This window comes from Tenrec ecaudatus, chromosome 8 (genome assembly GCF_050624435.1).
Source record: "Tenrec ecaudatus isolate mTenEca1 chromosome 8, mTenEca1.hap1, whole genome shotgun sequence".
In the NCBI taxonomy this organism is placed as follows: Eukaryota; Metazoa; Chordata; class Mammalia; order Afrosoricida; family Tenrecidae; genus Tenrec; species Tenrec ecaudatus.
Genome location: NC_134537.1, coordinates 30,601,735 through 30,622,272, shown reverse-complemented (window position 1 = coordinate 30,622,272; position 20,538 = coordinate 30,601,735). Strand labels below are relative to the sequence as shown.

The 20,538-nt window shown below is 48.3% G+C and overlaps 1 protein-coding gene across 13 annotated transcripts in view; it reads right to left on the bottom strand.

Annotated features, from left to right (window-relative positions):
- The window catches only part of LPP (LIM domain containing preferred translocation partner in lipoma), a 792,938-nt gene that overhangs the window by 749,310 nt on the left and 23,090 nt on the right, over positions 1 to 20,538 (bottom strand). For 4 of the 13 annotated variants that reach the window (XM_075556195.1, XM_075556202.1, XM_075556206.1 and 1 more), the window contains one exon: positions 10,412 to 10,507. The exons of the other annotated variants lie outside the window; for them this stretch is intronic. The gene's annotated coding sequence lies outside the window, so the exon portion shown is untranslated. The remainder of the gene's footprint in view (positions 1 to 10,411; positions 10,508 to 20,538) is intronic. 13 annotated transcript variants of the gene reach the window in all.

The window sequence follows — 20,538 nt, the reverse complement described above, 5'->3', positions numbered from 1 at the left end:
GGCTGCAAAACCAACCATAAGCGTGTGTGCGTGCCCATCATAAACAATGGCAATGCCAGAGGTAACAACACACCACAGAGCAGCTGAAGGGCAGAAGCCAGAGAGGAAAGGTATGGGAGGGGAACCTCAACATCATCAGCTGACAAAGTGTCTTAGTTAGGTTTTTGGTCCCAACATATCTCCCATAAGATGGAGGCAGCGGTATAGCCTATCATTCAGGTCGCAGTTCGATGACCTCATTTGGAGGTGCCACTGAGATAAATGGCTCGCTGGAAGCGGGCCACTCTCTCTCTCTGCCTTTACCTGTTGACACCATGTGGAGACCTGCGTGAGCCCTGGAGATGCGTCAACCCCCATTGGATCCACAAGGCCTTGCACCCACCAGCCAGTGATGGCCCTGCATTCTGCTTCATTGCATGTGGCTTTGTGAATATGAAGAGAGACTTATGAATTAGTATCAGACTTGTGGACTTGAGCTAGACTCGGGAAGTTATTTGTTTATTGATCTATAATTACTTGATATAAAGCTCTCTCCAGTCAACCCGGCTGGCATAATACACAAAGTAACAGGTGAAGCAATACTGTTGACAGTACAAAATAACAGGAAATTGGAGTTATAAAGGAATTCCCTGAGTAGCTCAGGGGTAAAGCTCTGGAGTTCTAGAAAAGTTGGCAGTTCAAACCCATGGCAAGCTACGTCAGAAGTAAGGACTTGAACATCCTTCTGTGTGGTCACAGCTTTAAAAAACAAAAACCTAGGCTGCAGGTCTAGTCTACGTGCCCCAGGTGATGCTAAGTCAGAATCAACTCCATGACAGCTGACAATGACACGGATGTACAGAGAAAGGGAACAGAGGGTAAAGAGAGTGGCAGCTGGAGGAAACTGAGAAGGGGGGTGAGAAGTAATAAAGAGGTGTGAACTAACTAGCCCTGTCCTATCATATAAGAGTTAATACATAGATCTAAAATAAATAACTTGGGAACTAGAGAAACTAGCATATCTCTCATCAGAAGAATTAAATTTTAAAATGGGCACAGATTGTTGGTTATTAGGAATAGGACTACGGGGAATGGGAGGTGGGCGGTGAACTGGGGCAAGAAATTCTTCCTCCCCCTTGCCCCCCATCAGTCCTTTTGTTGTTTGATTTTATTCTTACAGTATTTACATCTTTACTGGAGCCCTGGTAGCAGAGTGGGTAATGTGTCGGGCTGATAACTGCAAGGTCAGCAGCTTGAAGCCACCAGCCCCTCCTCAGGAGGGAGAAGAGGCTTTCTACTCCGGTAAAGAGAGTCTCAGAGCCCCACTAGGGCAGTCCGTCCTGTCCTCTAGGGTTGCTGTGAGTCTGAGTGGACTCATCGCAGCAGTGAGGTTGGTTTGGATTTTATTTACATCTTTAATTGTTAATATCGTCAATAAGTTATTTTTTATTATTTCAAGCAGATAACCTGATTGAGAGGTCACAAAAGTGAAAGATATGGATTTTCTCTGGCAACCATTGCAAAATGCCGCTGGAGGCTGGCTCTTTTGCAGATCACTAAACGCACGGAAAAGTTCCCTTTTTAAGTTACCTTTCCCCTTTGAAAGAACTTCCGTCACCCCTCCATTTCCCACAGTCTCTGCCCCTAACCACCCTTCTCGGCTTAAAAATACAAAAGCAGTCCCTGATGAACACTTGAACATGTAAAGAATCCCAGAGGAAACCCCCAAGTCAACAGACAGCTCAGGCTGCGCGGTCGTGCGGCCTCGAAGCACAGCAAGCCCAAGGTTGGAGCTAAAATTAGCAGACTCTGGGCAGACAACAGGGCCTCCTGTTCCCTGGAAAGGAGGTAATTAAAGGCGGCAGATTGAGGCCTGAGGTGGTAAGTCTCCAGGAACTGTGGCTCCGGGCAATCCCAGGCTGCACCGAGTGAGGAAACAGTTGCCCGCAGGCCTGACACTGGGTACCTGAGCCACCTTTGTCGAAGGCCAGGGGAATGCCAGCCATCAGCCAGAACGCCTCTTTTTTTTCCCGCTCCCTGAAGCGCCATTTTCTGGGTGCCCACTCTGTGCCAGACACAATGCTCAGCTATATGGAGGGCAGAGACAGAGCAGATGAGAGCCCCGACTTCAGGGAGAGGACTGTTGACATAGGCACAGACAGATCCATTACAGACAGACAGACAGACAGACAGACCGACAGATAGATAGATAGATATAGTTAAGGTGACATGCCAGGGACACAGCATCCACCATAACAACATGCAAGTCACCACAGTATGGCAAATGGACCAATGGGGAAAGCATTATACGGACTGATCAGCAGCAAGCCATTGGACATTAAAAGAGCACTTCAGTGACTGAGGAGGTGGGCCACTGCCCACGGGGACACCTGCAAAGCACGTCCTAGAAACCATGGCAGGTTGCCAGCCTTCGGCAATGGAAATATTTGAACGTGTGAAGGAACGTGGTCCAGGTGTGATAAAAGGCACGCAGAAAGAAAGAAGAGCTACCCAAAGGGGCAGGCAAAGAACACTAGCATGGGTGACTGTGGTAGTTATATAATTGTCAATTTGAGAGGATTGTGAGTGAAGGGGTGGAGTCTCGTCTGGCAATTGGATCATAGCCAATGAGGCTTCTGTGTAGGCATGGCCTACTCCTGGGAAATCTGATATTTCCTCCTTGGAGGTGGGAGACTCTCTACTCACACCCTGGGAGACATAGCAGCTGACAAGACACATGGACCCACCCTGATGCAGAGACCCCTGCCAGCCCTGAGATGTTTCCAATGACACTGGATTCAAGACTTTCTATCCACTGGCCTGTGATCTTCTACATTCGGCGTTATGGCATATGTTTCTTGAGTCTGAAGAGGACTTTATAGATTGGTATCAGACATATGGACTAATATCGGACTTATGGACTTGATCTGGACTGGACGGGGATGTTTTCTCAATGTTCAATTGCTCTTGTATATAAATCTCTTTCTTTTTTTTTTGTAAAACAAAGAAATTTATTCAGAATGTATTCCTATTAAGAAAAATATATATATATATACACACACATATATATGTGTTTAGATGTTAAAACAAGATGCAAAGTCAAAAATATTCTAAAATGAAATAATTGACATTATATGACTATTTGCTTGTATGCCTGTATGAATGTGAGATTTTTAGATACAAAATAAAATGTTCACTAAAGAAAAAACAATAAGTTCTATAGAATTTGGTAAATCTCTTTCTTATACACATATGTGTGTCCATGGATTTATTTCTCTAGTCTACCCAGACTAACACAGTGACTCTTAGTGAACTGGGGAACATCCATATATTCACATGGTCAGTCTCTCAGTGGGCATTCCCTCAGATCCCTGCAAGCAGGCTGACCAGTGGCCAACACGTTGACCCCCTAAGTCACAGAGACCCTTTGGGTCTGAGTAGAACTAGGCTCTGCAGGGTTTTCCAGGCTGGTATTTGGGAAGCCAGCCACAGAGCCTTTCTTTAAGATGCCTTTGGGTGAACTTGAAACTCTGGTCTTTGGATTATTACCACGTGCCTAACCGACTGTACCACCCAGGGTCCCCAGAAGCATAATGCAGAGTTGGAATTCCCATCCCACGTGACAGATGAAGAACCTGGAGCTCCGGGAAGATAAGTCACTGCCCCTAAGTCACAGAGCTAACAGTTAACAGCGCTCACTCACACCAGACCTTTCTCACTGAAGCACCATCACAGCAGTGGGGAATGGAGGTCCGTCAGCAGACAGAGCTCAGCAGACAGGCTAGGAACAAGAGCAAGCCCTCCTCAGAACTAAGGGCAGCACACTCGGGAACTTCTGTTCTTTTCGGGATTCCCAAAATGAAGAAGGTCACACTTTCCTTGTTCCCCTCTTTAATGGCTCCATATTGTTTATAGATGCAGCCAGGTGATGTGACAATTAAGCCCTTAGCAGGCATCCGAAATGTTGAAGGTTCAAGCCCACCAGCAGCTCTGTGGGCCAGGAATCTGTTCCTCTGAAGATTGCAGTCAAGGGAACTCTATGGGGCAGATCTACTCTCCAGTTCTATAGAGCAGTGGTTCTCAACCTGTGGGTCGTGATCCCTTTGGGGTCACCTGATTCATTCATAATAGTAGCAAAATTACAGTTATGAAGTAGTAGCAACAAAAATAATTTTATGGTTGGGGGAATCACCATAACATGAGGAACTGTATGAAAGGGTCTCGGCATGAGGTAGGTTGAGAACCACCGCTGTAGAGGAAGCTCCAGTACACAGCATAACTTACCAGGGATGTGCCCTGATGCCCTAAGCCCCAACCACTGTCACCTCCGCATGAGAGCCCCTCACTGAGATCTTCACACTCCACGAGCTCCTCACGTTGCTTTGGCAGTTTCTCCGAGAAAAGGTCACACGACATATGGGAGCCAGGGGACCAGGAGCCATGACCTCTGGGATCCTCTATCCCCCCCAGAGACTCCAGGGCACAGTGTGGCTTCTCAGGTGACTGGCCCCTCCCAGAAGCTCTCAGTGGTACATGTGTTCCCAAACTCCATACTGAGAGCTCCTGATTCTGCACATGCACACCTGCCTGCCTATTTTGCCTCCACTACCACCTGTAACTGCCTCCATACACTTGGCTAGAGTGATGTCACATCCCTCTTGGGGAAGAATGGCTACTGGGAAGCAGCACCCTCAATGTGTTGCTCCGACTCAGGTACCGGATACTGCAGTTTTCCCATTACACTTGGCAACCCCAAATGAGGTAAATCACTTTGCTGTCCTTTAAAAGGCAGAAACGAAGCATTTGGGATTACAACCACAAACACACAGTCTTGAAGCGTGTGCATCAGTCAGTTCCTGTTACCTGGACCGTTCCTGCATGAGCAGCAGGTAACTCACACAGAGGTCAGGGCTGATGTGTGTTGGCGCCAACTCATAGCAACACTTCAACCCAGGGAACACTGCTCAGTCCTGCACCTTTACACCCTTTACCCGGCTGTTGGCATGGAGTGTTTTCCAACACGCAGTATTCATGGTGGGAAGCAGAAAGATTTCTCTCAAGCCATCTCCCTCAAATAGATGTTAGACTTAGGACCCTGCTTGCAGCTAATGGTAAGTGATTGTCAAGTGACCTCCCAGAAGGCAGTCAGTTGCCAGACACTGGGCCCACCACAGGTGGAGCCCACTCCCTGCTGTAAAGGACAATAGGCTACTTCTCCCTAAAGGCTTGCAGTCATCAGTTTGATTCCTGTAGGTGGGGTTTATACCCTACTGGTAATGGTTTCTATAGTGAGCCAGAGAACAGGTCAAACCGGCTCAGTGGTATCCAAAATTAAACTACCTCCCTGAATCTAAGATCCACCCATCTTGTCACATGTGTACCCCAAATACCTCTCCTTCCTATTGTGTGGACACCCGTAGATCACCCTCTTCCCATTACTGTATTACCTATATCACAACCCTTTCCTGTGACATGTTTTTTCACCTGTAACTAGGGGGGTTACATGTCCCCAGAGAACATACAAGCCATGGTTAGCAATAAATCTCTCTTTTTCCATGTGGACCACCAAGTGAGGCCAAGGTGAGCATGCTACCATAAAATGTATCTGACTCCATTATTTCAATCTCTCTTCTATCTCTCATGCTGTCTATGACTTTACTATAATCTTTACTTATTATGGCTGTACAATTGTGCCTACCGGACCTGTGATGATGTGTTAGGGGCTGGTTTCCCTCACAGATGGCGCCCAATGTGGGCCACAAACACAAGACCCTGAGATTAAGAGTCTTATGCTGAGCTTGCCAGGCTTCCCTCACAGTTCATCTTCCAACAATACAGTGGACAATATTCTGTTTCCACTGGACAGACCTCTCTTCCTAGTTTATCGAAGGCAGCCAGCTCCACAAAAATCTATCCACCCTGGGAAACTCTGCTGGTATTTAAAAATGGGTGGAACTGCCTTCCAGCATCAAAGCAACACAGCACAACAAACAGATGTAGAGATATTGAGGCGAGCTACCTCAACTGAAGTGTACTCTGCATGACTGACGCAAGTGTCTAAATGGTGCAAAGGATTGAGCACTGGCAAATAAAAGGCTGGAAGTTCTAACCCACCCACCACAAGACTCCTTGGGAGACAGACAGGCTTGGTGACCTGTTTCCAATAGGTCACAAACTCATTGGAGATGTTCCACTCAGGACAAAGGGAGTTGCCAAGAGTGGAAATCCACCTGACAGCAACTAACAACCACGACCACCCATCTATCTCATCAGCTTAGTGCACATTCTGGGCTGAGTGTATTCGCCTGGCTATCAGCTCCCAGCTCCTCCCATTCTTCTCTCCCCATATACTATGTTAAGGGTACTTTCTAGGCATTCTTTCTCTCAACTTTCAAAGCCTTTATGAATAAACACATGAAGGCAGATAAGGGAAGGCATTTACTCGTTCATCTGGCAAAAACTTAGTGAGTAATTAGTTGGTGCAGAGGTTGTTGTTTTGTTGCTGTTGGGTGCTCTCTTATTGGCTCCGACCCATAGCATTCCTATGTACTACAAAATGAAGCACTCCCAGTCCAGGCCCATCCTGACAGTGGTTTCTATGTTTGAGCCCATTGTTGCAGCCACTGTGTCACCATTGTGTCATCCATCTCATCGAAGGCCTTCTTTTCCGCTGCCCCTTCACTTTGCCAAGCATGATGTCCACACATTGTTAGCACAGCTAAACCGGCGCCCCTAACCTTGACCAGTGGCTACACTTACTTCCCACAAGCTCATACTCCATGTCTTGTTCTACCACAAGGCTAAAACTCAAGGCTCCCGTTCTCTGAGCATCTCTCCCAGCTAGAAGCTGGAGGAGGCAGCCAAAGGAGATAACAGGATAACCAAGCTCCGCAGGATCAGTTTCCTGTTGGTGGGAGGCGGGTGGGAGAAGACAGAGATAAAAAGAAGCTTTTCAAGAGCTTCAAATCATTCTTCTCCAGCCTCCAATGATCAGAAAGTACATGACAGAGATACCCATTCAGCTTCTGACTCTACACACAGCACTGAATGCAGGGCCATCAGCTTTGCCACGCTCACAGGCAGCAAAGACACGTCCAACACCCACACAAGCCTCTACCACATTAGGATAACCAAATCTCTCCGACCATCACCAGCACTGCTCCTCCTTCCTGGTGGGCACCTGCCTCACCTCTTCTTCCAGCTATTTGATACACCCCCCCTGGAGGTCACATGGCACCTTCTAGCCACACTGGCCACTGAGCAGATGTTTATTGACTTAGAGAAGGTATCCGTGCACCGTCACCACTGCAGAAATCAGTTTAACAGATTCCCAAAGAATTAGTCTCAGAAACCCACAAGGGCAGTTCTAACCTATCCCAGAGAGTCGCTGTGAGTTGACTTGATTTGAGGGAGAAGCACTCACTGTAGGAAGAAGCCTAAAGGACTCACCCTTCAACTCCCTGCCATGCAAAGCCGTCTACACTGGAGGCCCGACCTGCCTTCCCCACCATACCTCATAGTGGAGACCCAGTCCCTCTCTCCAACAACCGAAAAGAATTGTAAACATCCTTCAAAGCCCAGTTCACATCCAGTAATTAATTTGTTTCTAAGCCCCTGTTTATAATAGCCACCCTTCTCTCAACTCTCAGGGGCGAGATACCCTAATGCTATTTCCTAGCACACTCTCCCGCCAGGAGTAGTTTAATATGTTTTCCTGGGAGCAGGCCCCCTCGTTCCTACTGGACCAGCAACCCGGAGGCAAGTTCTCACGCCTGCGTCACATCAGGCACCTGCGCCATGTCAGGCACCTGTGCATCATAAAGTCATCTACCAGCCGCCATTGAGGACTGAGGACAGGGGTGCATCCAACTGCCAGCACATCACAGCAGGCCGGCAAGCAGCTCAGAATGCTAAGAAAGGCGGCCTCAGGCAGAAAGCAAGGGGTCGGTCCTGGCTCTCCCAATAAAAGTCCATGGGGCCTAGGAGGACTCATGAACCTCTTCAGGCCTCACACTCCTTACCACCGAGCACTGGTCTTTACTATTCGTCCTTAACCCGGGGAGTCGACAGAAACACTTCGAGAATGTTTTTGAAAAGAACTGAAGACCAGGCATAACCTCTAAAGATTCTGAGTCAGGGCTGGAGTGGGAGGTGAGTTTTATAAACTCCCCAAGTAATTGTGACATTCAATAACCCTCACATCTCATGCAGCTGAGACCACCAGGCTTCACGCTTGGAAGAATGTATTTAAAGAGCTTGACACACAAGATGACGTAGAGCAGGTGTCCAATAAATGCATTGGCCACCCACCCATCCACATCCACCCCAAATCAAAAGCACTGCAGCCACATGGGCTGCCCCACCCAAGTCGGCAGTTGGTGCTGAATATGAAATAAAGGGTGTTGGCTCATCAGGCTTCTTCACACGGTAACAAATGGCACAGGCGTGCCAACCAATGGAAAGATCATATATGTGTGTGTGAGTGGTCCTGGTGAATACATAAGTATATGCTTTAAAAACAGAGGGGAGCTATGGAGTACCAGTTCTCAAACTTTCCTGTCCATGAAAATCCCTTGATGATGTTGTTAAAATGCAGATTCCAGGGTGGGGCTGAAATCTTATGCTCTTAACAAGTTCAAAGTGATCCCAAAGCATAAGAGTTCCAGTCTGTGAAACCTCAAGGGGCAGGTCTACCTTGTCCTACATGTCAGGTGTCACTGTGAGTTGGAATCTCAGTGAGTTTGTTTGTTTGTTTGTTTGTTTGTTTGTTTGACACCCAGGTCTTGTAACTGACTGGGTGAGCATATGTGAGAGGGGTGTGTGTACCCCAAATGGTGGGGGTGGATCAGTTTTCTTTACCACCCCCACACGCCCTCCCCCAGGCCCTGGCTGTAAGGATGAACCATCTTTGAAGCAGGGGCAGAGACCGAATGCCCAAGACTATCAGTATAACATGTTCCAGATAGGTCTAAAAGGGTGGAGACCAAGACCACAGGCATCAGAAAGTGCAGGACAGAGCAAGAGGTGCCGCAAGCAGACTGTGAGGATGTGAGATGAAACACAGTCGCAAGTGGGCTTTCTGGTCCATCAAGGCAAAGGCCAAGTGACCACATGCCTGAGAGGCTGAGGACCTGAAAGAGACTTGGCTGCAGGCTAGGGAGAGATGTTACTGAGGATCAATGATTGTATCCTTACTGTTTACTGATTCTGACTAACCAAAGAAGCCCCCATTAGGAGTACTGTCTGTGAGTTGTAGGTGACCATTGTAGTGAATTCCCAAACCCAGTGCAGAAATAGAGTGTCATGGGGGAAGGGCTGATGTCAGAGTAGATAAAAGAATGGAGTGTGAAGGGTGGCATGTGGGACCCCTGCCTCTTGACCAGAGGAGGCCAGAGAGGGTCCTCGAAGCACTTCACTAGAAAGGGGACGAGCCCTCAGGCCATCAGAGAGCATGGCAAAGGGCCCAGGCAGGCCAGAGAGTGGCCTGTGCAACACACAAGGCAGCTGACACCACATGCCAGACCCTGGAAGCGGAGGTGCGGCTAGAAGATGCCAGGACTGCAGGCCCCCCCACCTCCACCCCCATCACAGCAGAGGGCAGGAGGCCTGGTGGGAGGCTGATGGTGACCTGCCTCTCCAGAAGTCCCCGACAAGGGCAGCCTCAGGGAGCGCAGAGGCGAATGAATGAAAGGACAGAAGAGTAATGCTCTGAATTACCTGCCACTCGTTCCCACTCACAAAACAGGGACCCCCTCCGCTTTTTGCCTTAACAGTGCTGCGCATGTATTTTCGTCTGGGAACAAAGTTAACAAGCTAAAGGAGGAATGCCTTCTTACTTTCCTAGGCGTCACTGAAGGCCTCAGACTTCCTCCTGTGTTAGACCCAGTCACCCTGCTGTTCTGATTCCCACCTACCTTTAGAGCAGTGTTTCCCCAAGTGTTATTTCTAGGGGGCAATGGAACTGTCCAAGGGGTCTGCCGAAGCAGATGCCTACACTTTATCCTGGATGAGGGGCTAAAGGGCAAAAACATTTCTTTGCCGGGATAGCACTGAGTCATTTTTTTTCTGAGAAGGGGGCTGTGAGATAACTCAGTCCGGAAACCTATGCGTTAGGGCAGTGGTTCTCCACCTTCCTAATGCTGCGACCCTTTAATACAGTTCCTTCACCCATAAAATTATTTTCGTTGCTACTTCACAACTGTCATTTTGCTACTGTTAGGGCAAACCCCAAAAGGGTCACGACCCACAGGTTGAGAACCACTGCTTTAGAGGCTCTTCAGTCACAAGTGCCAAGAAAATGACAAGGCCTGGAGTGGCCACTGTCACCCTGTCAGCCAAATGAGTTCAGGGCAGAGGAGGCCAAGTGCAGAAGGAAGGAGAAAGCCTCCTACCAAGGGAAGTGGAACCCCCCAGCTAACTGCAGCCCACTGACCTTGAGAACAGACAGGTCCTGATTCCAGATGGGGCTCAGGGTCTCAGAACACATGAGATGCTGCAGAGAGGAATACGGCCACCTCACAGCTGAGTCCTGGCAAGATGCGAAAGAGACCTGTTGAATACAAGAGTTCTACTGGCAGGAGAGGCCCAGTCCTGCTTAAGGGGCTTTACATGGAAACTGGAATGAGAGAGGAAATTGAAAATATGTGCATGCATTGGGCAAACAAGCGTATCCTAGAAATAAGCATCCCTGCAAGGTGGAGGTAAGAGGGAACCGAGGAAGGGGAAACCAGGGACCGAACAGTCCCTATGGCCAGGTTGGGAGCAGCTGAGCCAGGAAGCGGCCTGGAGAGTGGTGGAGGGAGACCGAGAAAGCACCCTGGCCCTGTGCTGGGAGACCACCCAGAGGGACCCTCCACGATGAAGGCAGGAACCAACTCAAAAGAAGGTCACTGCAAGTTCAATCGCTACCATTAATAGAAAAGAGGGCAGACTGGGCCATAGAGGCCTCATTTCACACACACATACATATTATATATATGCATGTATATTCAAACTCACTACCATCAAGTCCATTCCAATCCATAAGCAACCTTCAGGACAGGTAGGACTGCCCCTGTGGGTTTACCAAAGTAGACAGCTTCATCTTTCTTCGGTGGAGAAGTTGCGATTTTGAATTCCAGACTCTGCTGGCCCAAACTGTCAGTGTGTCAGCAGGATTGCCAATCTGAAACTCCGCTGGTTTCTCTGGACACGCCCCCTTGCCCCTTCGAAAGCCCCGCCCACTCTCTCCTTGGTAGCTGCATATTGTATGAAGATCCCTATTCTAGGATACTGAGCCCAGAGCCCCACTTTGATTGTGCATGTCCATCTATGGTGCAGAACACAAGCCCCCCGACAGCCAGCATGGTACCTTCTTCACTCTATGCCCCCAGCCGCTGGAATAACAGACAAGAAACATGGACTTAAGGGTCTTTTCCTGGGCCACCATTACTGAGAACCTCCTTTGGCAGAAAGCTGAAAGTGGAATGGATGACCTCTTTAAAGTAACCAACATTGGCATTGGAAGAACAACAGAGGAGTTGATGTTCAACGCCAGAAGAAGTGTTTCATTGACTGGGAGAAATGCTTCTCCCGAAGCCCTGAACTGGAGCAGCTCAGACCTCGAGAACATGATTCTGCACTGCTGTGAGCTGTGACCTGACGGAAGAGATTCAAGGACCTTAGAAAGCAGAACGGCGCCCAGACCTGGGGCAACAGAGGAAAGATGTATGTGAGGAGGTGGGTGGGAAGAGAAAGGCCTGGGGGATCAAACTGGGACCCACTGGGAGGAGGAGGAGGAGACAGGGTTGTTGGAGAAAAGAGAAGGGAAATCAACTGTGCAAAACATGGAGAAACTTGCCGGGGGACAGTGCAGTGGGGTTCAGACTTCCCAGTGTGCCCTGCTCTTCCCATCTGTGGAATGAGGTGGTGATCAACTAGATCAGTGGAATCCCGGAGGTCCTTCCAGCACTGGCTCCCTGTGACTAAAGAGCCTGAATGCGCTCTGAGCTCCATTCTTAGCCCTGACACTCCTGTCAAGTTAGACCACGGACAACCAAGTTCATGACACACTCGTAGAATGACTGGTGCTGCAGTGCCAGCCACATCCGGGCTCCCAAGTTCCCCAGTGACAAATGGCTGATGCCTATGAGATGGAAACAAGACACTGTGGCAGCTAGGACTAAGCAAAAACTGCACATGCTTTTAATCCCAGCCTACTAATTCACTCCCTCCCAGCATCCTGTCTCACCTCGCAACTGTGTTGAAGTCGCCCCCATGGTGACCTCCTAGAATCATCTGAGCAGCTCCATCTCTCCATCCCTCCTTAGTCTATGGCTCTGAGTGTTTTCATGTAGTAGACACAGTGCATTTCCCTGGCACTTAACAGCCTTAACGTACTTTCCCACCCATTAAATACTTTAATCTCAAATCTAGACAGAAATAGACAGCATCAGCATAATCACCATCATTACGCCCATTTTACAGGTGAAAACATGGAGGTTCACATGAGACCTCATTAGGATCTTTCCCAGGGCCCTCTCCTGCTAGGCAGACTCCTGAACCAATCACAGAAGACATGACAAGCACAGCCAGTACCTTTCTAACCCAATGTCTCTGTTGCCAATCAAACCCTGAAACCAAGATACCGAAGTCAATCTTGAGTCCAAATCATTATGTCCTGCCCCTGGCTTGTGCTGGCTGAGGCACAGAACTGCGATGCTGCCTCAAATGCCCACACCAAAGTGGACCCTTCATCCCGGTTAGGTTCTCTACCCATGTTCCAAGGCTGGGGTCTGGTATCCACCTCCCTTCCACAAGTCTTCCTGCTCAGTGATAGGAGCTGTCAGCTGGTAAGGACCTGGCCAGGGGAGTGCAGCCAGCTCTCCTGAATTGCCAGCAAGCAGCCAAGTCACCCATCACCAGACAGCACTCAGGACCACTGCCACTCTCACACAAAGCTCAGGCCGCTCGCCAGCTCCTCCTCAGACAAGTTCCTTCCCTGTCGGTCTGAAGCTTCCACGCGGTCAGCAAACTTGCACCTCTTCCTAATGTCCTTCCTTCCTCTGCTAACTACTTGTCCTCTTGCTTAGGTTGAGAAGACCCTCCTCAAATTACAACTCAGAGAGATCAAGGGACTACTCAGAGCCCACACAGCTGGGCTTGAACCCGGTTCCTCAACCTTAAATGTTCTCTTTCCACTAACTCTCCACTTCCTGTCTACTGGAATGCCCCAGAGACATGATTAGCATCTCTTTAATAGTGACTGTTCATACTTTGCTCTACTAATCTGGCATTCCATGATGCTCACCTTCCTGACACCATCGCTGAAGACGGTGCATAAGCAAATGTGGTAAAGAAAGCTGATGGTGCCCGGACTATCAAATGATAAAGGATCTGGGGTCTTAAAGGCTTGAAGGTAAACAATTGGTCATCTAGCTGAGAAGCAACAAAGCCCACATGCAAGAAGCACACCAGCTTGTGCGATCACAAGGTGTCGATGGGATCAGTTATCAGGCATCAAAGACTCAGAAGAAAAAATCACATCATTGTGAATGAGAAGTACAGAGTGGGGACCCAAAGCCCATCTGTAGGCAACTGGACATGCCCTTACAGAAGGGTCTCGGGGAGGAGATGAGCCAGTCAGGGTGCAGTAGAGCACAGATGAAACATACAACTTTCCTCTAGTTCAATACTTCCTCCCTCCCACTATCATGACCCCAATTCAATCTTACAAATCCATCTGGACCAGAGTATGTACATGGGTACAGATAAAAGCTGGAAACACAGGGAATCCAGGATGGGAAAACCCCTCAGGACCAATATTGAGGGGAAGGGGAAGGTGGGGGGAGCAAGGGGGAACTGATCACAAGGATCTACATATCACCCCCTCCCAGGGGGAGGGACAACAGAAAAGTGAGTGAAGGGAGAAGACATTGGTTTTTATAAGACGTGAAAAAATAATAATTCATAAATTATCAAGAGTTTGTGAAGGAGAGGGGCGGGGAGGGAGGGAAAAGAAGAGGAGCTGATACCAAGGGTTCAAGTAGAAAGACAATGTTTTGAAAATGATGAAGGCAGAAAATGTACAAATCTGCTTGACACAATGGATGGATGGATGGATTGTGGTAAGAGTTGTACGAGCCCCCAATAAAATGATTATTTTTTAAAATATAGTGACTATTGATGGAATGCGCCCGGAAGGCCAGGGTGTACTCCGTGCTTTCCTGAAAGACCTATTAGCTCATCCCTACTGCAAACTCAGACAACGAGAGGGCCCCAACTCACAGCAACCTTTTAGGACAAGGTAGCGCTGACCATGTGGGCTTCTGAGGCTGGAACTCTTTACCGGAGGAGAAAGCTTCATCTGGCTCCTAAGGCAGCAGTTCTCAACCTGTGGGTCTCGACCCCTTTGGGGGTTGAATGACCCTTTCACACAGGTTGCCTAAGACCATCGGAAAACACATAGTTCCGATGGTCTTAGGAACCGAGACACCACTCCTCTGTCCATCTCCAGGTGGGTCAACCCACATGCAAATATGCCCACATACAAGTACCTGGTGTGAAGATGTTACCCATGCTACACCATGCTTCAAGACAAAATTTCATGTATTTGTCATTACCAAAAAAATTTCACCAATATATAATTACATATTGTTGTGGGATTAATCACTATGCTTTAATTATGTTCAATTTGTAACAATAGAAAATACATCCTGCATATCAGCTATTTACATTATGATTCATAACAGCAGCAAAATGACAGTGATGAAGTAGCAATGAAAATAAGTATATGGTTGGGGTCATCCCATCCTTAGGAACTGTATGAAAGGGTCGTGGCATTAGGAAGGCTGAGAACCACTGTCCTCAGGACAGGGTTGGTGGTTTCAAACTGCAAACCTTGCCAACAGCAGCCTAATGTATAACCACTCCACCCCCAGGGCTCCCTAAGACATGACACCACACACATTTTCAGTTGAAAGTTGAAGTCAAGTGATGCGCTCAGAGCTGATTCGTCCAAGTCCACTCTGGCGGTCCACTAGTACAGTCCCGTACCACCTGGGGCTCAAACCCGAAACCCAGTACACAGCAACACTCAGTAATGGAGGGCCAACTGAGCAAGAAAATGTGGCTGGACACAATCAAGTGGAAGGCCCTGGAAAACAACTTTGTGACCATATCAGGGAAAGCTGGTGTGACTCAGCTGTAATTCCAGGGTAGAACTAAAAATAACATGACTGGCAGGCTGTAGCTTGCGACAGTGTGGAACCCACTGGCAGTCAGAGTTGCGTCCTACTGCCAGCTCCTGACAGACTGGGCAGTGTGAGAAAGTTCCTTCCCCTACTCTCTGACTTAATTCTCCAACCCCCCCCAAAAAATGAGCACAGATGAGGTCCCCCAAGGAGCAGTGGTTTTCAGTGGCACTGACATCCCCCTGTGAGTTTGTTAAAAATGCAAATCCCTGGGCCCTACCCGCCCCACCGCATCAGGGTCTCTGGGAAGGGCAGTTATGAGAATCCTAACCAACTCTCCAGGTTGACTCTTGAGCACCTTACAGTTTGAGAGCCACTGGGCAGAGGCAAGGAGCCCTAGTGATGCAATGGTTTGAGTGCTCAGTGGGCGAAAGCAGGGAACGTTGGCTTCCGTAAGGATTACGCCTTGGACACCGGGTACCGTGCTGTTCTGTGGGACAGGGTCACTATTCCTGACAATGGACTCTGCGGCATCCAATGCCACACTAGATGGCCCGACTGTCCTTCCAGTGCAGCCACTCTGAGAACGGAACCCAAAGCACGCTGCCGTAGAACTGATTCTAACTGAGAGACTCCACAAAGGGTGTCTGAGGCTACAAATCTGTAAGAGAGCAGATAACCTCATCGCTCATCTTCAGAGCAGCTGGTGACGGTGAGTCGCCAACCTCGAGGCTGGCAGCCCAACCCTTCCCTGACCGTGCCACCAGGGCTCCATCAGGGAGCCATCCCCGGCCATCAAGTCAATTCTGGCCCATGGAACCCCAACAGGGCAAAGGACAGGGGGAAATTGCCCCGTGAATTTTTGAGACTGCAAATCTTTGCCGGAGCAGCAAGCCTCTGCTGGCTCCTCCAGGTCAGCTGGTAGGTTGGAACTGCTGGCCTTGTTGGTAAGCAGCCCGACACATAGCCCACGACACCTTCAGGACTTCTGAGCTCCCCTCCATTCAGCAGCCTCAAACGCCTCCTACTCTGGCCGCTCTGATTCCAATCCCAGCATGAACTTCAGTCGGCTGGCTCTCTCCTCTGGTCTTTCCGGATGCTTCCTCCTGCGTGTCCTGCGGAAGGCCCCAAGGGAAGGAGAGCCGGGCCGGAGCGCTTCTTTTATCCACTTTCCACCTCCGCTACACATCCCGTCACCGTATTAGAAATAAAACTAAAGACATTGACAAGGAAGCCCAGCCATGAGCATCTTGGCACCCTGGCATCATCTTTTGAGAAACTAGAAAGGGGGTTTGTCCCTGAGGCAAGCTAGTAAGGAGCTGCCACCTAATCTGAGAGAAACACGGTGCCTTTCCAAGCCCAGCCGTCTCGCTGCAGTACAATTCGGGCTGCAAGAAAGCAGCAGCATTTGTCTGCAAATCCGACACTTGGAGACAAAGAAAACATTGCCCGCTTAGGCCTGGTCTTAGTTATCTAGTGCTACTGTGGCAGATACACCACAGGACATGGCTTTAACGAACAGACATTTATTTTCTGGTAGCTTAGGAGGACAGAAATCCAGACTCAGAGCAGTGGTCCTAGACCAGGGGTCGGCAAACTACGGCCAAAAGTGAAACTGTCAGTATGTACCTGTTGCTCACAAGTAAAATTTTTTAAAAAATTGTAAAGGGCATTGTCCCGATCGTGGTGATTTCATTTGTTTGTAAAAATGTACTTATGGCTCTTGAGTGATTTGTAAAATGCGGTGTGGGAAAGGATTGGTTCCTCCATCTCCAAAGTTTACCAACCCCTATTCTAGGGGAAGTCAAGGTTCTCCTGCTTGCTCCAAAGAATAGCTCTTTGTCGACAGATGGGTAGACAATAGGACATCCCCTCACAGAAGCAAGGGATAAGTCAACCAGGTGTAGTACAGTACCAATGAAACACAATATTCCTCTGGTTCTTTGAGGCTTACACACACACACACACACACACACACACACACACACACACACCGCCGTCTCTGTCATGGCCTTTCACTGCAGGCTAGACTGGAGCAGGTGCACAGGTACAGATAAGAGGTAAGAGCTCATGACACACAGAATCCAGGAACAGGAATGGGAGTAGCAATACCTGGAGGGCAGGGGGAAGGTAGGGAGAGAGGGGAGGCATGGGGAACTGATCGCAATGATAGACACATTACTACCACCACCCAGGGAGATTAACAGAAATCGTGGGGAAGGGAGACACTGGTGTAAGACATGAAAATAATAATAATTTATAATTTATCAAGGGGTTACAAAGGTGGGAGGGGAAAGAGGAACTGATACCAGGGGCTCAAATAGAAAGCAAATGTTTAGAAAATAATGACAGCAACATATGTACAAATATGCTTGATAAAATTAATGTATAGATTGTTATAAGATTCCCCCAATAAAATGATCTTTTAATAAAAAAAGAAAGAAAAGCTCTTGTTCCTTCAGATTCCACTTTCATGTCCAAAGGAAATAAGATAAAGCCTTGTCATTATCCTTCCTTCCAAAGAGCATTCTACCTTCTTCCAAGATGGATGTGGTCACTATTCTGGCAATCTGAATGCATCCCATCTCCGCCAGCACCGGAATTCAAAGACATTTTAGGCAAAGAAGTTAGGATTGTGTACTAGAGATGCACACAATTCAATCCATAAGACAGCCTTGTGTGCCAAAAAAACACCAGATACACCTCAACTCTATGAACATTTGAATGTGTGTTTCGATGTGTGTAGCTGTCATAAAGGAATGCTATTTTCTTTGGGATGCCAGGAACACATGGGCTGAAGACTGGTACAACCCTGACACAGGCCTGAAACTATTTGCTGCATGAATCGATAAAAGGATACTTCCTCAGTGCTGGGTACTGGGCGATATAGAGATGAATACGCTGACATTCTTCAGTGAAAGATTAAATTGGAATCTAGTCAAGCCTGCCTACCCATCTGTCTATCCCCCCATCATCCCTTCATGAAATGCCCCTTCACTATGTCAATAGTGTCCATTCCACTGCCAGGGCCCAAGCAGGAGTGAGTGTCCTAAAGGGAGTGAAGAGTCCACGGGGAGAGAGGCATGCACACAGACCATCTCAATGGAGGGGAGACAGTGCTCAGTGCCTGCCAGCCAGCTATACAGAGTAAGAGCCATGGGAGGTCCCAGGAGGACCTGAGGATTTCTTCCTCAGCGAGGAAAGGTGGAAGTCAAGGTGGGCTTATGGAAGAGACAATGACATAACCTGGAAAGTCAATTGGGTGAGCAGGTGATATTAAGGGCTCAAGTAGAAGGCAAATATTTTGAGAATGATGGCAACAAATGTACATATGTGCTTGAGACAATGGATGGATGGATGGATGAATTGTGAGGGGAGTTGTATAAGCCCCCAATAAAATGACTTGGAAGAAAGAAAGAAAGAGAGAAAATCAATTTGGATGCAAACCGGCGATGTGGGCAGGATCCAGGCCAAGCAAACACTGTGACCAAGGCAAGGATGGCAAGGATGGGAGATGGACGCCCCTCAGGAACACCCAGAAATGCTAGAGTCAAAGAGATGCATGGAGGATGGCCTTCTCTGGAGTCTGCCCACTCTTTCACCCCCTATGTGCCATCATCTCCTTTGCCCCTTGAAGGTGCCCACCTTCCCCCAAACCTCCTGGCATGCAGGACAGAGCTCGGCCCCTACTGCAGTGCCTGCTCTGCTGCCCCGTCCACGTGCTGCCCTTGGAATACCAGCACCTGCCGCAGGCTCCACTGTGCCATGTCTTTACACTACTGTTTTCTGTCATTTATAAAACACATACTGCCCACGAGTTTGCATTTTCAATTCCTAGAAGAAGTTTTAGGATCCAATGTGTGGGAAAGTCAGACTGCAACATAATGTACTATTGTCTGATAAACTCTCCAACAATAAAAACAGGCAGTAGATCCTGCTTATCGGATCAGAAAGACAGCTTCCATCCCCAAGTTTCACCAATGTGCTTTTGAACAACCGGGTTTTGTTATACAGCTGTTGGCTCAGTCTTCCTTGAAGTTTTTCCTAAGGACAAGATTTCCTGAGAAAGACAAGGACAGAGGAAGGAAAGGAGGAAAAGAGGAAGGGAGGGACAAAGAGATTTAGAAACCTCTTTTTTTTTTTTTTAAATCATTTTATTAGAGGCTCAAGCAACTCTTATCACAATCCATACATACATCAGTTGTGTAAAGCACACGTGTACATTAATTTCCATCATTCTCAAAACATTTGCTCCCACTTCAGCCCCTGGTATCAGCTCATTTTTCCCCCTCCTCATTCCCTCATGAACCCTTGATAATTTATAAATTATTATTTTGTCATATCTTGCACTGTCTGACATCTTCCTTCACCCACTTTTCTGTTGTCCATCCCCCAGGGAGAGGGTTATATGTAGATCCTTGTAATAGATTCCCCTTTTCCACCCACCCTCCCTCCACCCTCCCACTATCACCACTCTCACCACTGGTCCTGAAGGGATCATCCGCCCTTGATTCTCTGTGTTTCCAGTTCCTATCTGTACCAGTGTACATCCTCTGGTCTAGCCAGATTTGTAAGGTAGAATTGGGAACATGATAGTGGGGGGTGGGGGGGCGGGTAGGGGTAGGAAGCATTTAGGAAGAGGAAAGTTGTATGTAGAAACCTCTTTTCAAACATGTAAGGGTACACCACTATGTGTCTGATCAGGCTCCAAATGAGCCAACTGAGCTCGCTAACTCTCAGCAGGTGAAAGGATGGTGCTTTGTGAAGACGAAGTCCTGGCAGGTCCTACCAATGGCTCGTGCCCATTTTTTAAAGAAAACTAGACCAGTAGAGGAACCAGAGGCTAAGCCCATCTTTTGGGGTTCCCCCAACTGTTGCTCATACATCCAGTAAACAGCATGCATAGAACCCATCAGTGCATTTCCAACATCTTCCGTTTTTAACCACTTAGGGCTTCGTTCAGCATTTCCATTCCCCACTTTAGGGTCTCACCCCCATCCCTGGAAGATGAAGAGGTTGGATTTGGGAGATTTTTATACCTTGCTTTTCCGGAGCCCCTCTTGCATGGAGAAAACGAGCAGAAGGGAAAAGAGTGGGTCCCATTCCACCCCGCTAATCGACTGCTCCCCCTCCGCCAAAGTTCAGGTGGAATAAGGTTTTCCAGAGGATCTTTATACCCACAGTGGTACATGGAAAGCGTGAAAGCCACTCACGTGGAATCAGTAGTTAAGGGCAAGTGCAGAACCTGGCCCGGACCCTGAGCAGAACGCAGGTATTAACGGGAAAGCTGGTTCTACCCTGACTGAGTCTAGCTGAGTCCATAATACAGTTTCCGTATCAGTCTCTTTGATCAATGCACTCAGAGTGACAGAAATGAAGGACCCTCGGG